This window comes from Cololabis saira, chromosome 11 (genome assembly GCF_033807715.1).
Source record: "Cololabis saira isolate AMF1-May2022 chromosome 11, fColSai1.1, whole genome shotgun sequence".
NCBI lineage: Eukaryota > Metazoa > Chordata > Actinopteri > Beloniformes > Belonidae > Cololabis > Cololabis saira.
The window spans coordinates 34,631,710-34,657,949 of record NC_084597.1 but is presented as its reverse complement, the minus strand read 5'-3'; the positions used below and the strand labels follow the sequence as shown (position 1 = coordinate 34,657,949).

At 41.9% G+C, this 26,240-nt stretch overlaps 1 long non-coding RNA gene across 1 annotated transcript; it reads right to left on the bottom strand.

Moving 5' to 3' along the window:
- LOC133455385 (uncharacterized) lies at positions 1-22,205 on the bottom strand. The gene is made up of 9 exons (XR_009783499.1): positions 21,957-22,205; positions 20,387-20,578; positions 20,244-20,286; positions 19,373-19,464; positions 18,585-18,695; positions 18,047-18,266; positions 16,780-17,434; positions 16,462-16,575; positions 1-172 (listed from the first exon to the last, which is right to left on the bottom strand). It is a non-coding gene; the product is annotated as an uncharacterized LOC133455385 (long non-coding RNA).
- Positions 22,206-26,240: the final 4,035 nt, after the last annotated feature.

Here is a 26,240-nt window from a genome sequence, read left to right as displayed (position 1 = left end):
ATGTTTGATTTTTTATTTTTTCAGTTGGTGGGTGCGTTGGTGGGTGCCTGCATGCCGTCTGTTGCACGGCGGCCACCCCCACGGTCGCACGCCAGGTTGAACCACCGAATAGTGAACTGATTTATTTCAGTATCTGTGGCCTTCTCGCCCATCCGGTTCTTCCTCACTGCTCCTGTAAGACATACAAAAAGCACACAAAGCAAATGAACAAAGAGTAGCCTAAATAGCCTATTAGATTGAATGTTCAAATATCTGCAGCCTACTTGACATTTACAATGCTTGCACAAATAAATAATAATGAATATGTGACTAAAGTGGTGTGGAGTGAGTGGAAGAATAAGAGCGTGCTGATTTAGGAAAGACCATACGCGTAGCCGTGGGCCTGGATGGGCCCAGGCGCGCCTACTTGTCAGTCTGGCCCATCCAAATTGAGGCGTCCAAACCTGGCTGCGTGTATTGTTTTGCTATTTTTTAACTTCACTTAAGTCTCTCAGGAGAAGGAAATGGCATGGTCAAACGTGCTGTAAAAGTAGCTTATTTTGTTTGCTGCATTTGCAAAATGTTGCCATGATCTACACAGAATCAGAGTAGCCTATATCACCAGAAGTCAGTATGAAGGCTTTAGTAGGCTATTTAAGCTACAAAGAACTGCAGTATTGCCAGGATGACTATAGGACCCTTGCCTGGGAGGGATGTATATCTCAGTTTTGACTAAAAATAAGTTAAGTATAACAGTGACAATAAGGATTTTGGAAGCTTGTACCCATAGGCTAGCCGTTGCACGCACATTAAAAACAAGACAAAAAATGTATTGAGGGTTGGAGGCCCGTGCCCCAGGAAAGCTCTAGGTCTAGAATCAGCCCTGTTTAAAATGTTTCTGCGTAATTGTCAGGTGTGATGAAATTCCACTTTTTATGTCATAAACGTTGACCAAGAGGGTTGCGTCAAAATAACAAATAATTGTAGCTAATAGAGATAGATATACGTATTAAGTCATTGGCTTGTCTTCTGTATGAGGAAAAAAATAGAATTTACTCTTACACCCCACTCTTACACTAGCCTGGCTATTGCCAGACCAAGTTCAATCGTAGATTGCATGTTGGTCTGGAAAGGGGGCTGTCATTTTCTCCTGTACAAGAGGCGGTCATAGTTCAAATGGAGGAATTGCTCCACGGCAAGTTTCTGCTCAGTTTTCAAACAAAACCTCTGAAATCATTTAAAACAGCAGTGACAGTTGCATCAACGGCAGCGGTTGCTGTGCTTCGGTGGCCAAATGTAATTTGTAAACAAAACATCTGCCAGCAGCGCCTGTCATCATGCCATCATGTTTAACCAGCCAATTAGGTTGTTCAGCGCCTACGTCACGCGCGCCGCTGCGCGTAGGGTTGCCAACATCCAGATTTGCAAATGAGGGACACCTCCCGGCCGCAACTCATTTGGGGTTTTTGGGGGTCAAAAACGCATAAATAACAGCATTTTGGCACAATACCTATAACAGACAATACAAACACATTAGGCTACTGTATTACACTAAATACACTTACAGTAACAAGATTGTAATAACAACTCATGATCAGTTTGATCAGTTTTGTATTTGAGGTAGGGGAGACCGGGTACAGTTGTAACACATTTTGCTTTTCCCCCTCCCATTTGATGACTGTTAGTGCTAATCCTCTCAAACTTTGAAAGATTGGAGCCCAAGTTGTGTTCTACAAATAGACATCACAGGGAGGGTGCTACATAGCTCCAAAGGTCCGTGATTATATCTCAAATAGAGAGAGACACATTGTTACTACCGTACCCGGTACCAGGTACAGTTGTAACACTGTCCAAGGACAGTAGTAACAGTGAGAGTTATTAAAGCAAATAAGCTTTGGATAATCCAATATTTGCAGCAATCTTTATTCTATCACAAAAATAAACAGGATATGACAATGGGGAACATGTCAACAATAAAACACAAGTTGTCAAATTTTAAAACTGAATTCGAAAGACTTTACTTAATTAGAGAGAACCAATGAGTCCACTGCACTCTTCTTAAATTTGAAAAAGGTTTAATTTAGGGCTTAGTTCATATTTGAATTAAAAAACTGCCACTCTACTTAATTAATTGAACTTCCTGTGGAACATTAGAACTTGGAACAACAGTGAGAGTCCAGTGTATGTGTGTGGACTAAGTTCCTACTCAGAGTCTGACACGCAGTTGTGGCACATATAAAGGCCAGTGCCTGGGGTGCAGGCCTCATGGGCCAAGAGCTTGCATTCAAAGCATCGAACCCACTTCTCCTTCCCCTTGCCCATGTCCATGCAAACGATGCATAAATTGTCTTCATCATCAGATGAATCTGTCAGTGTGGGGCTTCTTGCTCTTTTCTTCCTTTGGTTATTGGTTTGTTTTTTGGGTTTTTTGGAAGGAGACTGATTTAGCTTTCTCTTGGCACGGGGTGCCATTTTCTTTTTCTTTTCTCTGGCCTCTTCCTCACGTGCAGCCTTCACAGGGGTGTCTGTGAGGATCTCGCTTTGTACCTTCTTCCGGTTGCCTTTCACGGTTTTCCTGGGTGCCGCTTTAGGAAGGGGACGCACAGATGCTGGACTGAATACAAGTGGAGCTGAGCTGGTTGTTGGGTTGGACTGGGTGGCAGAGCTGGTTGTTGGGTTGGACTGGGCGGCAGAGGTGGTTGTTGGGTTGGACTGGGTGGCAGAGCTGGTTGTTGGGTTGGACTGGGCGGCAGAGGTGGTTGTTGGGTGGGACGGCGTGGCAGAGCTGGTTGTTGGGTTGGACTGGGCGGCAGAGGTGGTTGTTGGGTGGGACGGCGTGGCAGGGCTGGTTGTCAAAGTCGGATCGGGTCGATCGGTAACCTGTGATGGGGCATAATCACTGTATGGGAAGATCTCTGGGTGGAAGGGCCAGATGCCAGTACACCTAAAACCGGCTTGGATGTTGGCTGGTGTAGCTGCCAGTGGGAGCGCTACCTTAACCAGGCCCGGGATGTTGTAGATTGTCATTGGCTTCCCGGGGTTCATCTTCATGTGTGCATCACTCGCGCTGTTGATCATTTTCTTGAAGGGGCCATATACTGTCCGGTCAAGTGGTTGCAGTTTATGGGTGCAGTGGGGTGGGAGGGTGAGGAGCACCACTCCATTCTCCTTGCAGTAGCTCACTGCTTCAACGGTAACATGCGACGCATGATTGTCCAGGATCAGGAGGGCCTTCCTCTCAGGGGTGACCCTGGTGCTGGTAACGAAACGCTGGAGGAAGGACAGGAATTCCTCCTCCTGCATCCATCCCGAGCCATTTCCGCATCCAATGCTCCCTGGTGGTGCATTAACCACGAAATGTTGTTGGTATCGTTTCCTTGGGAAAACAAAGAATGGGGCAATGCTGTTCCCCAGAGCACTCACCCCACAGGTTACCGTGACGAGAACACCTCTCTCCCCTGAGGTCATTGCCCCCACTTGCTTCACCCCACACCGTGCCACAATGAGGTCGGGCTTCTGTACCGTGGTGACCCCTGTCTCGTCTATGTTCCAAATATCGTTCGCTGTGAATTGATGCTTCTCGATAGCTGCTCCAAGCTTGTTAAAAAAACGCCCCACATTGGTACGGTTAAAGCTGGTAGCCCGAGCCAAGCTAGTGGCCTGTGCACTCCGCAGGGAAATACTGGGGTGTCGCTTGATGAAGGAAGTGAACCACTCAGCACCTGCCATCTTGTTGGCCTCCCACGTCTCCGGGTGACGGCAGTTATATTGGACCGCAAGCTGGTAGGCAAACTTCCTCACCTATAAAGAGAATCAAAAGAATACACTCATTCACTACCATGCATTAATTAACGAAACAACCAAATCCACCTGTTCAAGATATATTGACTTAGAGTTGCTTCTTACTCACAATCTGAATGAAATACATTTCTTGACATTGGTTGACCTCTTTTTCTCTGACTACATGAATCTTAACCCCTAACCCTATTAGGCCAGACTAATGGCACTCTCTTCTCCTAACATCAAATGACACATTTTTACCTCTTTGGACGACAACCCGTAGAACATGTCAGCTGCCTCCTTGAGATATTCCACCACTATCTCCTCCTGTTCATTACTGAACACTTTCTTTGATGTCCAGTACCCTACTCTTGGTTTTTCGCCGTTCCCTTCCTCTTTCAGCTTAGCTGCTTTCTTGATATATCTATCTAGAGTCACATGGCAGATAGAATAGGACCGGGCCACTCTTCTCACTGACGTTCCCTGCTTGACTTCCTTGGCTACTTTAATCAGGATTTCTGCAGAGACTCCCCTATCTGTCTTTCTCGTCCTCTCCCTAGGCATTCTAGAAAAAGGGGTAAAACAATTAATCATAAGGACATAACACGCACTCATCTTAGGCTTCTTTCATACTCCTACATAAGGTCTGTATGCAACAGGAGGCAATTACATTGTTTGACCAGCAGGGGGCATTAGGGTTAGGGTTAGGGGTTAGGGTTACCTAACCCGCCTACAGACCTTATGCATCTCTTATGTAGGAGTATGAAATGTGCCTTACGGGTACCGTTGTAACATTTTTTTTTTGTGTTACAACGGTACCCGTACTCATCAGCCATGTTTAAGTTAACATTTTCTCCATGTGGTTGCTAGTCCCCATAAGATTGGAGCCAAGAGCCACGAGATTACAGCCATTTGCAAAACAAATGTGTATCTTGAGCACATAAGACATTAAACAAAAAACTGTGAGAAAGAAAAAGTTTGGATTCTTACCTGAAAATATGTTTTTTGAACATAAAATGAAGAAAAATCTTCTTAGAGAGTGCAGGCTGCCTGTGGGAGCTCAAAATGGAAAGGGGGAGTGGCCTATACCGATGACATCACTACAGCTCTTTTCCAATTGGTTGAACTTGGACTGTTACAACTGTCCCAGTGTTACAACTGTACCCGGTCTCCCCTATATATGTGAGACACTTATAGTTCAAGTATGTATTTATTTTTGGCACAATGTGCAAAATAGGAAGATGACAATTGCTGTCTAATTTTTTTGTGTTTTAACAGTTTAAAACAATGTAAACAGTGTAACAGCAATAATCAATTAAATCGTAGGCCCACTAGTGCAACCATGTAGTGCAAACAGTTTTAGGTTATTGCCTAGCCCAGGGGTTCTTAACCTTTCTGACCTTGGGGCCCAATTTTTTCAGTACAGAGTGGCCCGGGGCCCATTAAATATAAACACTGTATAGCAGGGGTATTCAACTTTAAGAGGCCCATTTAGAGAAAATTTACTCAAGCGAAGGTCCAGAACATCATAATATATATATATATATATATATATGTGTGTGTGTGTGTGTATATATATTCAAGTAGCCTCATAGTTGTATCAACATCTGCATCTGACTGTTATATTAAAAAAAGTACATATTTGCCAATTAACATGTTTAACCTGAATTAAACATATTTTTTTCTCTTAAAAATAAAGTAGATTTTATTTTATTTTTCAAATGCTATCTTATTTTATTTCTCTACCAGCAGTTTGAATTTCCCCTTTTCTTTGTTAATTGTCTCAACACATTTTTATACTAAATTAATATAAACACATCTTAACAATTTAAGGTTCAGGTTCAGGTTCTCATATGAGCCTGAAACGATATTTAGTTTTAATTATGTTCACTGTGGAGAAAGCTGCTTCACAGCTGTATCTGGACCCAAACATGGGTGTTTTAAGATGCTCAGCTTATTTTTCTGTGACTTCAGTTCAGACTTGAGTGGATATGTTTGATGAAAAACTTTGTGTTTTGTTTCAGTGGCGTTTCACTTTCGCACTTTGAACGCCACGGTCTCTGATGTATGAGACACTGGTTTTGTCCCAGTGGGAAGACTGAACAGGATGAATTTGTCCATTCTGGGTTGCATATTTAAAAATACAGCGAGGACAAAACTTAGTTTGATTTTACTTTAAGTTATTTACATTAATAAGTTGTCAGGACTCAGTGTGTCGGGTTCATCCGAGCCTGATCAGCTGCGACGGGCACAGCCCGCACCGCAGCTCTCTGGTCGCGCTGCAGCAGTTACTTTCCGATGCTTTTTCGAAAGCCCGAACAGTCCAGTCCAGCAGACTCGACAGCCCACGCATTTACATCTACCATCCTTCAGCAGGAACGACGGAGCCGCCGCCCGAGCGGCAGCCTCAGCCGACCTCCCCGGCCGCGGGCACGCGCCGGGATAAATGAGCACGCCGCGCTCGCTCGCTCTGGGCGCAGACCCAATTAATCGATCCCTAATCCTGGCGGATCTAAACCTACTCTGTGCAAAATGAAGGATTTTCTCTGTAAAGACACACCATTTCTCTTACTATTACACGTACAGCTAGCTGAGTGTCTTCTTCTCCTCCCCAAGTGTGGGCCGCGGCCCTATGGTTAAGAATCACTGGCCTAGCCTACTTATTTGAAACTTACTAACTTTACAGTAACTTAACATTTCTTTTTTTTCCAACAAAAAAAGGTTAAAATCAGAATTGCAAAATCTTCTGAACAACAAATCAACAAGGTGCAATATATAACACTGAAAGCAAACACACACACACACACACACACACACACACACACACACACACACACACACACACACACACACACACACACACACACACACACACACACACACAAAACAGCACCGCGGACAGTGTCTGCCTTCTTCCTATCTCTGTCTCTCCTTAAGACTTAAGTGTCCATCATTGGGAAGCAGGGGTGTCCTCCTGCAGCAGCGCTTATTTTTCCGTGCGAGACTAGATGTAAATATTGGCACGCGTTTCACTTCCTCACAAACCAACGCAGCACACCCACATCGCGCGTGCACGCCCATACACACACACAGAGACTGAATCATACGCACATAAGCACGTGAGCACTGCATACTGAGCGGTCCTAGTGCCCTTAGGAATCAGCTGGCCAGACAGGCAGGCAGACACACAATACGCGGCGCACAAAGAGAAAAAATATATGCATCCTCCCTTTACCCGTGCGGCCGCTGCGGCGGGACAAAGAGCGTCCCGTGCGGGATGCGCTCATTTTGGCTCAAATGCGTGATGTCCCGCCTAAATCGGGACGGTTGGCAACCCTAGCTGCGCGTCCTCGTCAGTCATTTCCGGGGCCAGACAGTTGTTGTGACTATGCCGCAGTGCTTTGTACCTCTCTGTTTCAACAGATCTGAGACTAAAGCAGCGAGTAAAGTTTAATTGTACCGCTTTCCTGCCGATGAGAAAAAGAAAAGTTTAGCGCTGATGTTAGCGCAGGCTAGCTAACCCCGGTGTTAACCTGTAACTAAGGCCACAGTAGACATAATTCAGTTTTTAGTTCACAAGTACAGTCTGCCTCAAGGATTGATGTACAGTATGTGCATTTTTAGCAGACGCTTTTATCCAAAGCGACGTACATTTAAAGTTCATACAACAGCTACACAACCAGACAATCTGTATTATCTTATGCATTGCTAGCCCATGGTTATCTAAAACGAGATGACGCATCTCAATCCTTACGCAGGTGTGTACGTTACACATATTCCTAATGAATGTGCTTAGTTTCTTACTGTATTTTATTACAATAGTTTAACTTCTGCACTCCTGTATAATCCCATACATATCAAATAAACAAATGACATCTTCACTACACAAAAGGTTTTTCACTATGTAAGCTTTTTTATGAATAAAATTGAATTTGTCCAATCTGTATGGTAGGAGAATATATTAATACAATATAAATTAGGCAATTGGTGTGGTTGTATTTTGTCTCCTGTGCCAGCGCCTCCATCCTGTCGGGCCCCACTCTGCTGTGCAGCCATGACTTATCAAGCCAGGCAGGGTGGAGAGGTTGATTGGGGCCACCTGTGCCCTAATCAACCTGAGTGGCTGCAGCTCCTCCACCCTGCCACACACCTTGCAACAAGATTCAATTGTAGCAAATCCACAGTAACCAACATCTTCCTCACCAATGTTACTGCTGCTCTGTATGACATTTTGTATGTAGGTATTTTTGAGAACAACATCCCCTCCACCGCCAAGAACCAGACATCGCTGCCAGACTGTTTCCGGCCCTTTCCTAACTGTAGGATTGTGCTGGATTGTACAGAGGTTGCCGTCCAAAAGCCAGAGAGGCTTGACGCGCAGAGTAAATCATACAGCCATTACAAAGGACGGACCACACACAAAACTCTAATAGGTGTGGCTCCTAATGGAGTGATCACCTTTGCCAGTAACTGTTATGGTGGGAGTGCCTCAGACAAGGCAATAACAGAAGATTGTGGAGTCCTCAAACATCTACAACCAGGGGATATGGTAATGGCAGACAAGGGCTTCACAATTAAGGACATTTTACCAGAAGGGGTTTTGCTTAACATCCCATCTTTCCTTGTCAATGGACCGTTCACACAGTAAGAAGTGAACAAAAACAAACTCATCTCCAGTGCCAGGATCCATGTGGAGTGTTCCATTGGGAGGCTGAAATTGTTTCGCATTTTGGATCATGTTCCACATCAGTACAGTCAAAATATCAACAAGATACTTAAAGTATGTGTATGTCTTACAAACTTACAAACGCCCATGCTTCGTGAAATTGCATGATGTAATGAAATTATTTGAAAAAGAAATGAACATGTCTGAACTGTCATGGTTGGTTTGCTTAGAACCCAAGTGCAGGAGACAGAGGGAGGCTGGAGGCAGGAATTCTCAAAAACAAAGGTTTTAATCCAAAAAAGGCAAAAGCAAAGCGCTGCAGAGCAGGATAACCAAAAAACAGGAACAGGACAAAGCAACGGGGAGACATGGAGGAGAGAACAGTATGGACCGACAGGGGACAAAGGAATGACAAGACAAGATATACTGAGGGGATAACGAGACATGACGAGACACAGGTGCAGACACAATCAGGGCAGATGGGACACAGGCGGGGCAAAACAGAAACTGAAGGCAAACTGGAGGCTGGGGGAATGTCAACCTTGACATGAACCTTGAATACTTTTAATAAAGTAACATGTAATGAATGTGCTGCTGCTCTTTACATCATGAAACACTGGTATAAAATATGTTGTATAAAGTGCTAAGACTTACCAGAGCTTACATTTCTTATAACAAACAAACAAAAAAAATCAAATAGCAGATTCACTTGTATTTAACATCTTGTGAACTGATCAGTGCAAATGTGCATTCATTTAATGAATGCATTCATTCATTCATTAAATGAATGCACATAATGTGCATTCATGTAAGTACAGTTTTTTACAACTCTGACAGAATCTTGGGTAGGAAACAATTTTTGTAAAATGTTTCTAGAGTGTCAATGTTTCCAACCCATGTTGGGTCTTTCAGCACTGACAGGATGACAAGGTCATGAAGGGTCCACACTGCCAGGTGGCAAGTACTGGCTCCGGTCAGGTGTAGGTTTCCCTGTATCTGATGCCAGTAGTGATGCTTAGTTTTTAGTGTCAGGGAACCAGTCGCATCAAACTGCAGAAAAAAGTCCCTGCTCTCTGCTGGACTGTCTTGTCTTTGGCTGACCAGGGACATTTCACCTAGAGGTGGGTGATATGGAAAACACATCATCTTTTTGTGGGTAAAGGCAAGTAATAGTCCAGCTAGTGGTAAGTTCAGAAAATGTCACAATTTTATCTAATGCCTTTAAGACAAAACTTTATAATAGGTTGAAATACCACCATTGTAGAATGAAGTATAAAGGGTATAAACTAGTTATCTTTATAGTAATCGTGCCCATTGAATTGCACTTAATACTGGCACTTAATACTGGGTTAATTTAGTTGATTATACAAAATCATGGGCGGGCGGTAAAATGTGAACAAAAACAACGGACAACTTATAAATTCAGACCCTTTTACTATTGAACGTTATGATGTTACAGTTGTCAGCAGCTGCCAGATGAACCAAGAATCAAGATAATAACAGTTAGTTGCAAATAAAATAAAAAATAATATGCATCTTATTTTCTTACAGCAGCCTACATGTGATCCTGGCTGGCACCTCATAAAGTTCATATGTAAAAAACAAACATGAAATGCATCTATTGTCTTACATGTGATCCTGACTGCCACCTCTGCTGTCCTATGCTGCTCTGGTCTTCATTCCTTCTCAACCCTTTTTCATATCTTGTCTCTGTTCCTCTGCTTTCTCCACAAGTTTTATGTCTCATTCTCATTTCCAATTCTCTCCACTCAAATTTAAATTCAAATTGGGTTTATTGGCATGAATGTTGCCGAAAACATACATATACATACAACACATTACAATACAATTACAATAAACATTTAACCTTAAATATCTAACACATGCATACAATATACAGAACTATTTTACACTCTCTTTCTCCTCACTCTTCTTCTCCACTCTTCCCCACTTTCTTCTCTCCTTCTCTCCACCAATTCTCCACCCCTGGCTTCTCACACACTTCTCTTCTCTCTCCTTCTCATAACTTCTGTTCTTCACTCCTTTCTCACCACCCTCATCTCTCTCCTTTTTTCTTCACTCTCCTTCAGTTTTTTTTAGTTTTTTGGTGTGCACTCTTTGTTCAAATCTCCCATCCCCTCTCAATCCTTTTTTCTACTTGTCTTGTTGTGGTGGCAACATAAGGCTGTGCCGACGTGGTTTCAATTTAGCAAATCGGTCAATAATGTTGTCAGGGGTTATGGCATCCAAGTTTTCCTTCTCAATGGAGATGATGGCTAGGTCATTGAGCCTGTCTTGGCCCATGGTCCTCCTTAACCATGTATGAAGACGGCGCAAGGCACTGAAGGAGCGCTCACAGCTGCAGCTGCTTACTGGGATTGTCAGGGCCATTTGGAGGATTGCCTTCAGGCTGGGAAACATGTCTCCATCGAGTAATTGGAATACACTGGCTGTATCAGGAACATGCTCTTTCTCCATCCTTCTCTTGATGAAGTTTTTAGCCACCAGGAGTTCTTCTGGCTTCAGTTGAACCTTATAATGTGTAGCAAGGCTTCTGAGAGCATCTTCAGAGAGAAGGGTCTCTGTGGTTGGGTCGCAGGCTTGAATGCCTAACATGAGCTCTTCCCCCACATCGGAAAATCGATGGGTGAGCTCCTGTATCATCCTGTCCAGGCACGGATAAAAAAGCTGGTCGGATTGGAGGTTGACCCACAGGCTGACTCCACCACAAAACCATCCAGTCGTTTTTGTTTCTGCCTGGGAGAAACAGGGAGCTGGATGTCATTTTCCTCGCATAAGGTCATAGCCCTGTTGAATACATCTTCAGCTCCAGCGTCTGTGCGGATATCTGTCAGACTTTCAACAGTCGCCATCTTATACTGAGCTGCTCTGCCCAAGTCCAAACGTTCCCCCTGCAGGTACCGGTGAAGCCCTTCGGTTATCCCGAGGAGTTGGGCAAACATCACCAGCATGTAGATAGTCTTTGGCTTGCAGAGCTTTGACTGGATCCCTTGGGCCATGGCTGTTTTCATGGTCCTGAGACATGCTAAAATCGCAGGAATGTTGTTCATGACAGCTCTGACAGACCTCACCTTGCTAGCCCATCTTGTGGAAAGCTGCACAAGTTCAGATGGCTTTAATCCAAGTTGGTTCTGGATTTCGACAAACTTGGTGTGGTTCACAAGAGAGTTGCTGAAAAATGTGTACACATTTTCAAGCAGGTCGAAGAATGCAGAAGCTTCAGGTATGGCTTTACATGTGTAACACAGGACAAGGTTGAGCTCATGTGCATAACAGTGTACATACACTGCTTCAGGGTGTCGCTCTCTGAAGCGGGCCTGGACACCCCCCCACTGCTCCACTCATCACTGCTGCTCCATCGTATGTTTGTGCAACACACATGAGGTCACCCAGGTTGTGAGACTGCAGCACTGCCTCTACTCCATCTGCAATGGACTTTGCGTCAAATCTGTCTAACTTCTGTAGCCCAAGAAAAGTCTTTTTTGGGGTACCCTCTTGTGTGACATAACGAACACAGACAGCCAGCTGCTCTGTGTGATGGTCTCTGGATTCATCTGCCATGACAGAGTACATTTTGGAGGACCTAATTTGTTTTGTGATGTTTTCTGTAATTTCATGTGAAATGCAGGTAATCATTTCATTTTGGGTCGAATGGGAGAGGTAGGTGGCATTAGAAGGAGGCTTATATTTTTGGAGAAATGGGTCAAATTCTTTGAGGAGTTTCATGCATTCGAGGAAGTTGCCTGGATTCTGGCTTGCGTCTTGCTCATCATGCCCACGGAATGGGGTCCCCTTGCTTCCCTAAAAATGTGGTTACACCCACAATGCGCTGAAGGTATTGGCGCCTCTCTGTTATTTCTGCTGCGCTTGCAGTATTCAGCTGCTCAATCACATCACCATGACGTAGTGTGGTTTTAAAGCTCTGCCAACATGTCATGCTCGACACGTGGAGGGCACTTTTCTCATGCTCACGGAAGGTATCCAAAGCTCTTTTCCAATTTGAAAAGCCGGAGCTACTGAGGAGAGCATCTTTATTGGTGCGAATATTCTGCCTTCCATACAGCCGACATGAAAAGCAAAATGTGGAGTTTTTGGCTACAGAGTACTCCGGCCATTTAAATTGCTCAAACCAGCTCTTAATACATGCTCTTTGCTGGGTACCAAATTGGCTGAGAGGGTACTGGGGGAGGGACACCTGCTTAGGGCCACTTTCTGGGGTCCCTAGATCAATGCAAAGCAATCCACCTGCTGTCCCTTGCTGTTCCTCCCTACATGCAGCTGACTTATCTGTGTGACAAAAACAAAATCCTGTCATCATAGTCAAATCAACTGAAATTAGCTAAACCTCATCTCATCAACTCACCAATACTAAGTCAAGTCAATTTAATTTAATTTATATGACTAAAATTAACAACAAAATCTCATCTCATGACACTTTTCACATAGAGCGGGTCTAGAACCATACTCTTAAAAAAGAATAGAAGAGAAAATTACACCTGCAGATTCACAAATCTGAAAGAGCATCTCTTCCTGGTGGTTCACTGGCTGATGCTGCTGTAGCTGAACAAATGTCTGTTGTAAACACACACACAAGTTTATTTAAGGTGAGCTGTAAATTACATGTATATTTATTTTTTATAGGCTTCTACATTTTTACTATAACGTTAACATCATTGGAGGACAGTAACCAAGCACATTTATTCAAGTACTGTACATACAGGACTGTCTCAGAAAATTTGAATATTGTGATAAAGTTCTTTATTTTCTGTAATGCAATTAAAAAAAACTAAAATGTCTTACATTCTGGATTAATTACAAATCAACTGGAATATTGCAAGCCTTTTATTATTTTAATATTGCTGATTATGGCTTACAGTTTAAGATTAAGATTCCCAGAATATTCTAATTTTTTGAGATAGGATATTTGAGTTTTCTTAAGCTGTAAGCCATGATCAGCAATATTAAAATAATTAAAGGCTTGCAATATTTCAGTTGATTTGTCATGAATCCAGAATGGATGACATTTTTGCATTACAGAAAATAAAGAACTTTATCACAATATTCAAATTTTCTGAGACAGTCCTGTAGGTACAGTTTTATTTCAGTACTCATAATATCATCATATATAACAGTAAAAACACTGACAGGGAGCATTTTACTGCACAATGAGTACTTTTACTTTTGATACTTTAAGTAAATTTTGCTGATAATATTTACATACTTTTACTTCAGTAAGGTTTCGAATGCAGGACTTTTATTGTAGTGGAATATTTTCACAGTGTGGGAGTAATGTTACTTTGACTGAAGTAACGTTAAAGGATCTGAATACCACCACTGGTGAACATTACACGACTATTTTTCACTTGTTTACTCAGCCAGAAAGCAGATATCAAACACCAGCAGCCTGATATTCAGTCTTTATTTTTATCATTATTGTCCTGGCTTGTTTGGATTCTTATCATGCAACATTAACCTTGCTGTCTTTCATTTTCATTGCGGTTGCTGTTATTGACATGAACATTATTGATAGCCAGCTAATAAATCGTATCAGTCACCTGTCACTTCACTAATTCAATGCAGTTAGGATGAGTGTTACAAATGTGAAGATTCACAAACCTGAAATATCATCAGAAGTGATTTGTTGTGGCGCCTTCTTTTGGAAAAAAACTTCTGATATCCATCAGGAAAGATACTGGAGTCGACTCGAGAGATAACGCGTCTCTGGTACAGAGCGATACAGAGAGAATGGGAAAACACTTCTTCTTCGGTGGAGACAGGCTACATGAGCTGCTTTCTCGCGGCTGCTGCCTCTGGTGGACTCCGGTACTGCAGGTGTCTTTCACAGACCAGACGATTTTGTTTTTTCAGATCCGGGGCTTTTGGAAAAACATTCGGGGCTTGAGCCCATGTAGCCACCCCCTAGATCCGCCTCTGCTTCAGGTGCTCTAATTTAAGTTGTTGGGGGAGTTTGCCCCATGGATGGAGACGCACATTTGGATGTATAACACATCTGGGTTCACAATTTGGTTCGGGCCTTATTAATTCTCGAAGGAATGGCATATATTGCTCCAAAATTACGTGATTAATTCAGAATGTTCAAAATGGTCGACTTCCTGTTCGGTTTCGGCCATGGCGCCAAGAGACTTTTCTTTAAGTTGCAACATGATACAGGTGTGTACCGATTTTCGTTCATGTTCGTCAAACCGTATTATGGGGCTTGAGGCACAAAGTTTTTTCTTTCTGAACCAATCAGATGAAGGGTGGGCGCGCTTTTTGGCGTCTAGCGTCGACACGGTAACGCTTTTGAAAGAGAAAAGTAATGCGTGGTGTCGGAGGATGGAGACGCACATTTTGATGTATAACACACCTGGGTGCACGTTACGGTTCGGGCCGTATTAACTGCCGAAGGAATGGCATAAATTTCGCCAAAATGACACGATTAATTCAAAATGGCCGACTTCCTGTTCGGTTTCGGCCATGGCGCCAAGAGACTTTTCTTTAAGTTGCGCCAGGATACAGGTGTGTACCGATTTTCGTGCATGTACGTCAAACCCTATTGTGGGGCTTGAGGCACAAAGTTTTCAAGGGGGCGCTGTTGAGCCATTTTGCCACGCCCATTAATGCAAACCATTAAATATCAAATTTTTCGCCAGGCCTGACTTGCGTGCCACATTTGGTGACTTTTTGGGCACGTTTAGGGGGGCAAAAAGGCCCTCCTTTCGTCAGAAGAAAAAGAAAGAAAGAAAGAAAGAAAGAAAGAAAGAAAGAAAGAAAGAAAGAAAGAAAAAAAAAAAATTCCTACAGATACAATAGGGCCTTCGCACTGAAGGTGCTCGGGCCCTAATTAGCGCCAATATGGGCATCAGCTATTTATTCATCTGCTATTGTGATATTTTTCTGAGAAGATGAGCCTGTCCACATTGTCTGCAGCAAGGCGAGAGCGGTTTGCACTGACAATGTCCATAGGCGCCGGAAGTGGGGGTGCGGCAGGGGCTGCAGCACCCCCTGGAAAAATTGAAATGACAATAAAAGATTATAAATATATAAATATTTGTGGTTGCTGTTTCTGTTCCACAACATTGTAAGCCACATTTGAGATGAAGGCTGAATATAGGGGTAATTTTAATTAAAAAAATTAAAAGTAGCCAGTCACACCCCCCTGGTCTGCGGACCGCTCAGGTGATCAGAACCGCAAATGTTGTTTGTAAACATCCGCATTTTTGTCCGCCAATTACAAATGCACAGCCAGCAGCGCTCCTTTCAAAACACAACACAAAGCTCCAAGTCAAGACCAAGATGGATATACGTTCATTTTTTAAACCAAAAGAGAAACAGACACAAAACATTGCCGAAGCTGCTGCCAATGTGACAGTGAGTCGAAGGAGAGCGACTGCACCTGCAGCAACCGCGTCAGCGGCCCCCCCAGTGTCTCACACCGGCTCACCTGATGGTGCAGCCGGCCATATGAGGACCCGGGAGGAGGAGGAGACTGTACTGCCGGTAATATTGGTCAAATTATGCTCAAATCATTGTTATGCAACTGTTTTGGGTGAAAAAAAACTTCAAAATTTTCGCGCGCCCGCGCATGGCGCAGGCACCAGGATTCCTCCCTGTATATAGCTTCACCAAATATTTCAGTCACCCGCCGCCTATGTGACTATGATAATAATTATAGTCATGTTCCTTTTTTACTGTAGATGGTTGGTTCGCTATGTTTTGTAAAGCTTGTGCGCACTGTCAGCTGTTCTTCATGCAGGGGAGGGGCAAGTGATTTCTTAAGGGAGAACCCCCGCACCCCGCACCCCCTGGCAAAAACGTCTTCCTGCGCGCCTGACAATGTCCCCTGCAGTGGAGAAAATTCTCTCACTTGCAACAGAAGTTCCTTGGACACAGAGGTGACGTTGTGCAACTTTTGCGACATGGGGGAACCTGGTCTCATTTATCTTCCACCACATGAAAGGATCGGCATCAACATCAGTGATTTCATCCTGAACTATCTTGGAAAGGGGCCTGACCTGTTCCTGTATTTTGAAAACCTTTCCAAATAGCTCTGCCATGGCTGTCTTCTTCTTTGGAGGGGGAGCGGATGGATATTGTCCCTCTGTGGATGGCCTTGTCTCGGCTTGACTCTGCAAGAACAATGATAAATGTTTAAGATATATAATAAATAAAAATAAATGTCTACTCTGCTTCTGTGAACTCCTGTTTTTTGTGTTTTATCCTTTTGAAAGATGTACATGTCATGTGAATAATTTATATGCATGTTTCACAATAAAAATACTAATCAAATATGCAATCATAAAATCACACAAAAAATTATAATTAAATAATACCTGTGGTTCGTGTTCCAGGATTTCTGTGGCAAGATCCCTCTAGAGGCTGAGAAGGGAGGTTTCATCATGGGAAGGCAGGGATTTAAACCTGGGATCCAGGGCTGTGGCTTTTTGGAGGTACTTTTGAAGAGCAGGGTCTGTGTACCTTTTTTCCCGGTCCTGTGCAATGGCTTCTTGGCTTCTTTGATTACTGTACTTTCTTCATCTCCTGGTGCCATGGATTTTAGAATCATTTCCTTCAGAGGGAGGATCATCGATGTGGTGGGGGTGGTTTCACTGCTCATGAGAGTTGTGACAGTTTTCAGTGGTTTCAGTAATTCAATGAGCCGTTCTGCCATTTTTTGTTCACCTTCAGTCAACATTGCCATGTCCTTGATGTGGCTCCTCAGGCTTTTGTCCATTGTAAATGCAGAATATATGGCAGGCTGTTGTTCAACATATCGTGCTAACATGTCATATATTGAATTCCATCGAGTTGTCACATCATGGATTAACTTGTGCTTGGGTAAGTTAAGCATCTCTTATTTCACCATCAGTGGGCTGTGGTGCTCTTGTGGAAAAAGGTGACAACTTTACTAACTTTCCCTGTTCAGGGGTATTGTGGCACCTGCACTCCATTTTCAGGTGAAATTTCTATGTCAGGAATATCAAATTCCTGAAAAAGCAAAATACAGAGATTAGATTGTGTTCACTTGTGATTTCTCTTAGTGGCTAGTGCAAGTTACATCATATGCGTTTGCAATTGTGACCAAGTTGTCATGAAGTGGCATTCATGATTTTCTTTATGTGAAGCAATGTTTGGATCAAGGGTTTGCATCAAGGTTTTCATTTTGAATATTTCTTTTTCAAATTTTACATTTACTGCATTACAAATAATAAACATTCGCTTTCTGGAGCTATATATCCTTTGTGCTGTGTTATATATTTTTTTGATGTAGTGTCTAATGACTGCTATGTAGGGTTATAGTTTCTGAGTGACCGGTGTCTAAAATAGAGGATAGTGTTTACTTTTAGCACAGTTTCAACTGTTTTAAGGTGATGATTCAAATTTGCAAGAAGAATCTAGGGTTTTGTGAATCTAGTTTGAAAATTTGGATTTGTGTTTACTGTTTTGAGAAAATGATGGGAGGTTTCAGGAAATGTGTTTTAGCGATTGTGAAAAACTAACTGCTGGGATAGCCTGCTAGTTTGCATATGCTAAAAACACTGAAGTGTGGAGTGTGTAGCAGTTTGTATTGACAAAGGTGCTGTACAAAACCTTCCTCACCTCGGGATTGTCTGGCTGGCTGATAGGGGTCCGACTCATTCCCAGTTCCCACAGCTGATCTGGCGTGTAGTTGCCCTCAGTGCGTAGGGAATGGTAGTCCCACCCATCTCTGAAAGTATCCAGATCGTTCTGAAGTCGGGGTAGAAAGATGAAGCTATGGAGGACGTTGGAATAAACACCAGTGACCGCGTTCCACACATCCCGTCACAGGCGTTCGATTCTGAAAACAAAAATAAGTTAAGGTACATTATCTTTAGGTTGTATCTCACCAATTACTTTATTCACTTTCGCTATTTTACTAGAGGTTCAAAATCTTCAAATGTATACAATTATTCATACTCATATTTGAACCCATTTCATTATCACCAGCATAGCGCAAACTAACTGATGTGTTAATGCGTTGGCTCCATGACAACCTATTACTGACAGCTGAGCCAGGCATAACACGTTCCATTAAACCTGAATATTCTCATGTACATATGTTGGCGAACTTCATATACATCCGATATGTTTAGTGTGAATCATCCACTTATCTTACCTTTGGTTGTGAACGCTTTTGCCAGAGATGAAGCTCCCTCGGCCACAGCCACGAACTGCAAACATGTGCCTGGCAATGTCTACGTTCTCCACACCCTGGTCTCCTCTGACCCTTGGAATGGAAAGGGGTATAATGCAAGTTAATGTGAAGTCTGATTTTGATCTACTGCTGTTGTTGAAAGCAGTAAGAGCATAGCACTTTATTTTTTATTAATAAATCAGCGTTTCTCAAACTGTGGGCTATGGACACGACAGGTGGAGCACAAGACGTTATCAAAAAGTTGCACTTCGCCCCTCAAATTCACACTTATTCCTCTCTGTCAGATTACTTGCAGAGTTTTCGTCACACAGATACCACTGCACATTTCTCTCTGTGATTAGCGGTGCCTGAGTAATCCAGTCTTGAAATCAAGTGCATTGTCTCCAACCCCTATCACAAAATCCTTCAATATCATATCATTCCCTTGTCATATCAAAAGCAATATGGAAGCTAGGGCACATAGCTTCAGCAGACCTATAGTATTTTATTTGGGCTTGTAGGGTTAAATGCCACATTATGAGAGAGAAACGAATCTCAATGCAAGACTTGGCCTAGTTTGAGGACCACTGGTATAAACTATGGGTTGCTGGCCTGCAATTTTCCCAAACACAAGAGCAGAAAAAAATTACACGTTAGCCTTTCTTCATGGACTTATCACTTGACTATGCACACATTATTGTTATTGCATGGATGATGTGAAGAGCACCTCACTTTTATGTAAATGAATTCAACAGAAAATATCTCGTTACCTAGATGGACAACTATATACGTCAATAGCCTCAAGAAAAAATTCCAGGGCTGTTTTGGCCTTGTTATTGTTGGAAACTCTTAGGTACAGGACCTATGAAAACAATGGAGAGAATAAACAAGAGATAAACAGAAACATTACTCAAATATTGTAACAAATGGCATAAAAAACACATATAAGCATATTTCAAGTACCCTCTACAGATGAACACAGCATCAGTGTGCAATGTATGTTGGAGAAAGCTTTCTGATAAGGCAATGTGCTGTATGTGTAAGGGGGTATAGTGATGCTGTGTGCATATGAGTTTAAAATAAATGGTCCACAACATAGAGGAAGTAAAATGCTAAAAGTTAGGTGTGTGTGTGTGTGTGTGGTGCAGTGTGTTAGGACATGTTCATGAGTGCTAAAAGAGTGAATGTCTGCAAAGTGAGTATAGTGTGGGTTTAAAGTTTGGGTGGCCTATGAAAAAAACTTCTCCTGAATCTCTCAATTCTGTTCTCGTGACTACATAGTCGTCTTCTAGATCTCAATGGTAATAACAGTCCATTGTTAGCATTATTACCATTTAAGATATTCCCTATTATAAGTAGCAGTGTCAAATCACTGTTAGTTTTGAGGTAAAGTTTTTGAGTTTAGGTTTATTGCTGCATATACTGTAAATGCACATCACATCAATCCATAGCTCTGTTGTTTGAGGTCACTGGGTGCAGTCTGTAGGAAAAAGAACCAGAAAATCTGACATAATATGATGTATCAAATATTTTTGTTCTTTTCCCTATCAACAGCACTTGGCAACCTTGAACTAAATGGGGCTATGGATTGATCCACAATGGATTTCTCCTTTACCTATTTGAGTACTTCAGGCTACTAACCTTTCTTGAGTAACCATCATTTACAAAAATGACAATGCCATATCTGAAAAATTAACAAAAAGTGATAGGGAAAAGAACAGCTTATTTATTAGCATGGACAATATGCAGATTTTAATGTGTCTAATTGTTATCAATCAACTAACCTTATGAGCTTGTGGTTGGTGTCAATGTGTAAGAGAGGGAGCGCACACTGTAGGTCCTCCTCACAACAGATCCAAGCCTGGTCATCCTCTGAAGGATGCCAAGGGCATCAACTCTATGCATGGCATCCCACACCCAAGTCCACTGTACTTTGTGTCCTAATGCCTTCAAATGCCCTTTTACCATCCTGTGACCTACCAGGAGAGGAGATGAAAAAGACTGGTATAAGACACTTGTAATTAGAGGAGTAATATGGTATTAGGTGAAGTGAGTTACTGAAAACCGAACAGTACCAAACATTGTCCCGACAAGGCAAGAATCTATTTAACACATTGCATTGCAGTTGTGTTTATGTTTGATGATGTGATGTACTTTGTAACCAGCCAACCGGAATTTGGTGAGGTTTGTTTGATCTGCAAGATCAAATGATCTAGGTCGTCATCAGACATATTGCTGTAAGTTTCACTTCTGGACAGACCCCAATCTTGCATCCTCCTAAACAGTGTACGAGTTGAAATGCCTAACAATTTGGAAATGCATGGGACGGAGAGGTCCATTTCAAGGAGTTCTTCCAGGTGTTCTCGGGAGACAACTACTGTTGGACTGCCCTTTTTTCCGGTCACTCTATCCACCACAACACTTGTTCGTCGCTGATCTAGTTCACTGTTTATGAGGGTGACGAGCTCCAACAGACCTCCAAGGACCTAAATGGACATTCAAATAGGCAAACTGGTATTGTACCACAGTTTTGACATGTTCATCCTCTGTTTCTGCTCATGGCATCTATTTTCTCACTTTTTTCAGTCTTTGGTAACCCAAGTTGGTGTAGTTGCTGATTTCCTGCTGTTAAGGCTTCATATTTTCATCCCTATGTTAGTATATCAGCATTTCGTGTCTTTCCATCTTTTCTGTGTTGGCAGGGTGAGGGGTGACCACTTTATATATGTTAAAACAAGAAAAAACATGTTTTTCATAATAGGTCCCCTTTAAACAAACTATCACTAATGTTACAAAGTCTAATTTCATCATCTTTAAGAATAAAAATAAGAATTATAATTCAGCAAATGCTAAAATGTATATTATAAGTATCAAACAGGAATCCTGATGTATAAAGTCATGCTCTCCGTTAACTTTACCCAGACATTTTCATAATTATTTTGAGTTTAATTCTTATTATCATTCATCCTCCACAAGAAGAAGGAATGATTTGCATATCCCCTTCTGTAAAACCACAGTTGCTAAATTTTCATGTGAAACATGCTCAACATTATCTGCATTCAAAAGAAAGCTGAAAAAACAGAAAATGCTGTTGCAGGCTGTTGGTCTTGTTTTATGGCTGCCCTGACAAGGCCCTAAGTTTTTATGTTTTCTTTTGGAGTGAAACAGTGGTTATATCGCATCAGCAGAAGTTTCTCAAATCTCCCATCAGACAGTCTGTTCCTTTTTGGGGTGAGCACCAATCCACCTAAACTGAACAGCCGTTCCACTGTTGCACTGGATGGAGTTGGTGTGTTGTATTTCATGTACATCTTTTTAAGTCTGGGGAACTGATTCAGAATCTCAAGCTCATACCCTGATCTTAAATAGTCAGTTACTTCTTTTTCTGCTGAGAAGCTTTCCGTGGGCTGGTTCTCAAAGTAAAAAAAAAGTCTGTTTCAGCTGGGCTGACTGATTGTTGGGGCACATTAACATTGTCCACTGCAGGAGCAGCTTTACGACACGCTCCTGTCAGGAGCTCCTTCACATGCGCTCTCCTCGCCTCGTCTCTCAGCCATTTCAGCTTAAACCTGGGACAGGTGGCAGCTGCAACAAGTCCCTCTTGACTTTCCAGTACAGCATCAAAACGGATCTTGATGGCCTGAAAAACACAATTTGACATAACTATTAATATATTTAGTTTACTATATTAATACTATAAATATAATATTAAATAGTATTTAATTTGTTAATTATTTTTGTGGTATTTTGCTGACCTAAACCATCTCATGTGGGATCAATACTGTATCAGATTTAATTTTGTTTTAAACTATTTTGACCTCTTTGTTTTAATTTTCTGTTGCTGTGATGATATATTCATAATCAATGATGACCAATATCCCTGATATTGAAAATAGGATGAATAATTGATCTTTTATTCTATTCTATCATTTTTATAATTGTACCCACTGCTTAAAACAAAGTGTAACATCTGTCCACCCTGAACAGTAATCAATTTAACAAATCTACCCAAAGCAATTGTCAAATAATAATCTTGCCTTCACAATGACATCTGGAAGGCTGGCTGTCATTCTTGAGAGCTCATCTTTCAAGGCAAGAGTCTTTGACATCAGGCTTGTGATTGTTGGTAATAAAGCCCCATAGGTGCATTAATCCCTGTAGCACTCCTCGTTGCTACGGGGGGTCACACAGACAGCGGACACCGGGATCTTTGTAGAATATATTTTATTTTCTACGTGCACTATGTTTTCCACCAGAGGCTCCTCGTGCATCAGCACCGTCCGCAGAGCTGCTCTCCCGCTCTGCTCTGCTTCCGTCCTCTCTCGTCTCCAGAGCCCGCACCCTACTGAAATACACAGAGAGTGATTAGACACACCTGTGTACGTCAGCTGTTCCAGCCGCGTCACCTGTGCGCCACTCCCCCGCACTCCCTCTCTCCCCTGCAGACCACACCCCAATCCTGCACCCTGCCACAATCCCCTTGTAAGATGTCCAGTGCTTGCGTGAGGGGCTTCATAACAGTGCAATATTCTTGCAAGAATTGGTACTCCCTTTCATTAAGGCACTTGATTCCCAGTTTTACACACAGGGGATGCAGTTCATTCAAGGGAATTGTGGTGATTCTGGCTATGGCCTCAATAGTCCTTAGTTGCAGCCCTATACAGCGGACGAGAATGTTTGACCGAGTCAAACTCAAATTAATGTCTGTACTTCCAGGCGGTAAACGCTGCATGCTCCTGCTCTCTCTCGCACTTCATGTCGTCTCTGGTTTACCACTGACTTTGCAGCAAAGTCATGAGATATTTTCACAAAACAAATACTGCATTTAGTAACGCAGTATTCTTTCAGAAAAGTAAAAGTAATCTAATTACTGTTTTTGCAATTGTAATCCCTTACTTTACTTGTTACTTGAAAAAAGTAATCGGATTACAGTAACACGTTACTTCTAAAGCGTTTCTGCCCATCACTGGTTATCAGTTACACTGTATAGGGCTATGTATGGTGCTTATATGGTTCTGTGAATTATTGTTTTTAGGAGGGGGGAGCTTATAAGCCCTTCTGGTTTTTAATGACCTCTCCTGCTCATGTTTTCTGAACTTTTTTCCTCTGTGTAATGTTCCTGCATCCCTCCCCGCCACTCAGAAATGTCTTATTTTACCCACACACAGGCCACTAGCATTAGCATTAGCACACGACTCTGTATCTCAATTACAACATATATTCGCAAAAACGTTTGTCAGATCAACTTGTACCAAACAATCTGGCCAAAGACAATAAACTCTAGCATGTACACTAATATAGTATATTTAAAAGTACATTTACCCTAGAGACATGTCTCCCAGTTTCCTTCACGGCAGGAGATTCTTCTTCTACGTCCTAAGAACCCTTACTATACCACCAACGCGATGCGCCACCTAGCGGCTCGGGTGGGAAATAGCAGGAAAAAAAACAAAACACTGCTGCTTCCTGACTAGACTTCACTTGCTGCCCCCTGATTCTTCACACCTGCTTCACTCTCTTCCACTCTATAGCCCGCTACTGCTTCCACGTTCACAAGGTAGGACTGTGCTAATTTTTGATCACAATATACGTAGCTTCTTCTCTATTGGGTGTGTGGTGTTTGACATCTTCTTGAAATCTGTCGCTTTAGTTTTCTGCTCTCATCCAGGACACTGGTTTTCTGTTTTGAATGCCCTGAAAAAAGAACCTGTGCAGCCCCTCGGTGGCATTCCTATGAGTAACCCACAGTCGCCCGAAATTCAGGAGACAGATGAACAGGCTGTGATTGCATAGATCATTATTTAATTCTTGTGTTTTCCACATATGAACAGTTTCTTGCATCTTTCTGAGAGGATCAGAACAAGTTGGAATGATATAAACAATGCTTTGAAAACAGAACATGATACATCTTGTTCAGTTCCTGTCCTGCTTTATTTTGTAGGTCTTTAAAACTGAGTATCCACTGATTATCTGTAGTAATAACAGTGTCATTAGTTAAAATCCAAATGATTCATCTTTATACGTCACAAGTGAAATTTTGGATCTTTAAAATGTTACAGGTAGAGTTAAATATGTACAGTCTCCCAGAGATACTTTTTCACCCTGAAGGTGAAGGGACTGCCAGTTATTCAGATCAGCAGTGGTCACACACTGGTCTCCATGTGAGGGGACACACACACACACACACACACACACACACACACACACACACACACACACACACACACACACACACAAAAATGAGTAGAAACAGTCAGCTAGGAGCGAAGCTACTGACAGTCATTTGAGATTTGGCGCCATCATGAGGCAAACACTTGTCCCTGCAGTTTAATTTCCTCACTCTTTTCAAATGCGCACTGTCAAATATCAGGGATTTTAATGATTGCAAATATCTAATTCTGGGGACAAATTCCGTTATAAAAGCATTTAAAAGCCTCTTTTAGAATGAGCTTTATACTAACCTGCTGATCACGTGTTGTATCTCTCTGCTCTCTTCCTCTTGCAACAAAAAGTAAACAAACGTTGCTAAAAAATATAATTTATATTATTATTATTTTCTTTCAAACGGTATGAATCTAAGTTGTTACCATTTTTTTTCCCTCAACATAGTTTAACTGGTTAATACATGTCCAAATATGTATATTTAAATAAAAAAATATATATATATTTATATATATATTTATATATATATATATATATATATATATATATATATATATATATATATATATATATATATATATATATATATTAATATCAGGCCTGCAACACCTTCACCACTTCGTACTGTTGCTGTTCCTTTACCATCAGGATGCAAAGCAGTGAAGCGTTTCAATGACTATTTTGTCTCATTCTCATTGTCATCATGTTTAAATTGTACAACAGTACGGGGTTGTTATTGTTGCATTTTTCTATCCAAGTCTGTCCACACAATCTCTGAGAGAGGACAGGCCTGCAGGAAGACCAATGCAGTACCTTCTTCTTTCTCAACCATACTGTCGTAATGAGGGCAGAATGTGGTTTTGCCTTGTCATGTTGAAACTTCATGGATATAACAAAAACTGTCAATTGTAATGTCAAAAAAATCATTGATCAGTCAAACTGAGTTAATTCATTAGATACAGGCACATTTAAACATTGGAGAAAGTCAGTGTGAGCTTTGATCAATTGTGAGTCCACTTATGCGAGATGAGCACACTCACATCATTACTGACTTCCTCTTCATACACGTCCATCAAAAAATATCTGCTTGAATACACTTGATTCTTATGGTCATCATCCATATGTCATCAGGGTCTATGCAACTCTTTTTGTGACACAGCCATGTCTATCAGGGTTGTGTTGAAGCAGGGAAACATCCAAAACAGTGGTCTTCAAATCTGCTCCCCTAATCTAAAATGAGCAAGGACCTGTCGACCTGGAGTTGGGGCACCATTGGGGATAAATTGATTGTTGGTGCTTGGTCACAAGAAATGTGATTAGTAGATTTGTTATTCTATGTCTTTGAATTCCCCCTCACTACTTCTTCTCTGTCATTTTAAAGTTGGGTGAAATAAGAAATTGCTGCAGTTTTTGTGAAAGTGACTCAAAATTCATCAGCTCTAAATTGTGTGACATAAACTCTCCATTGCTATGTCT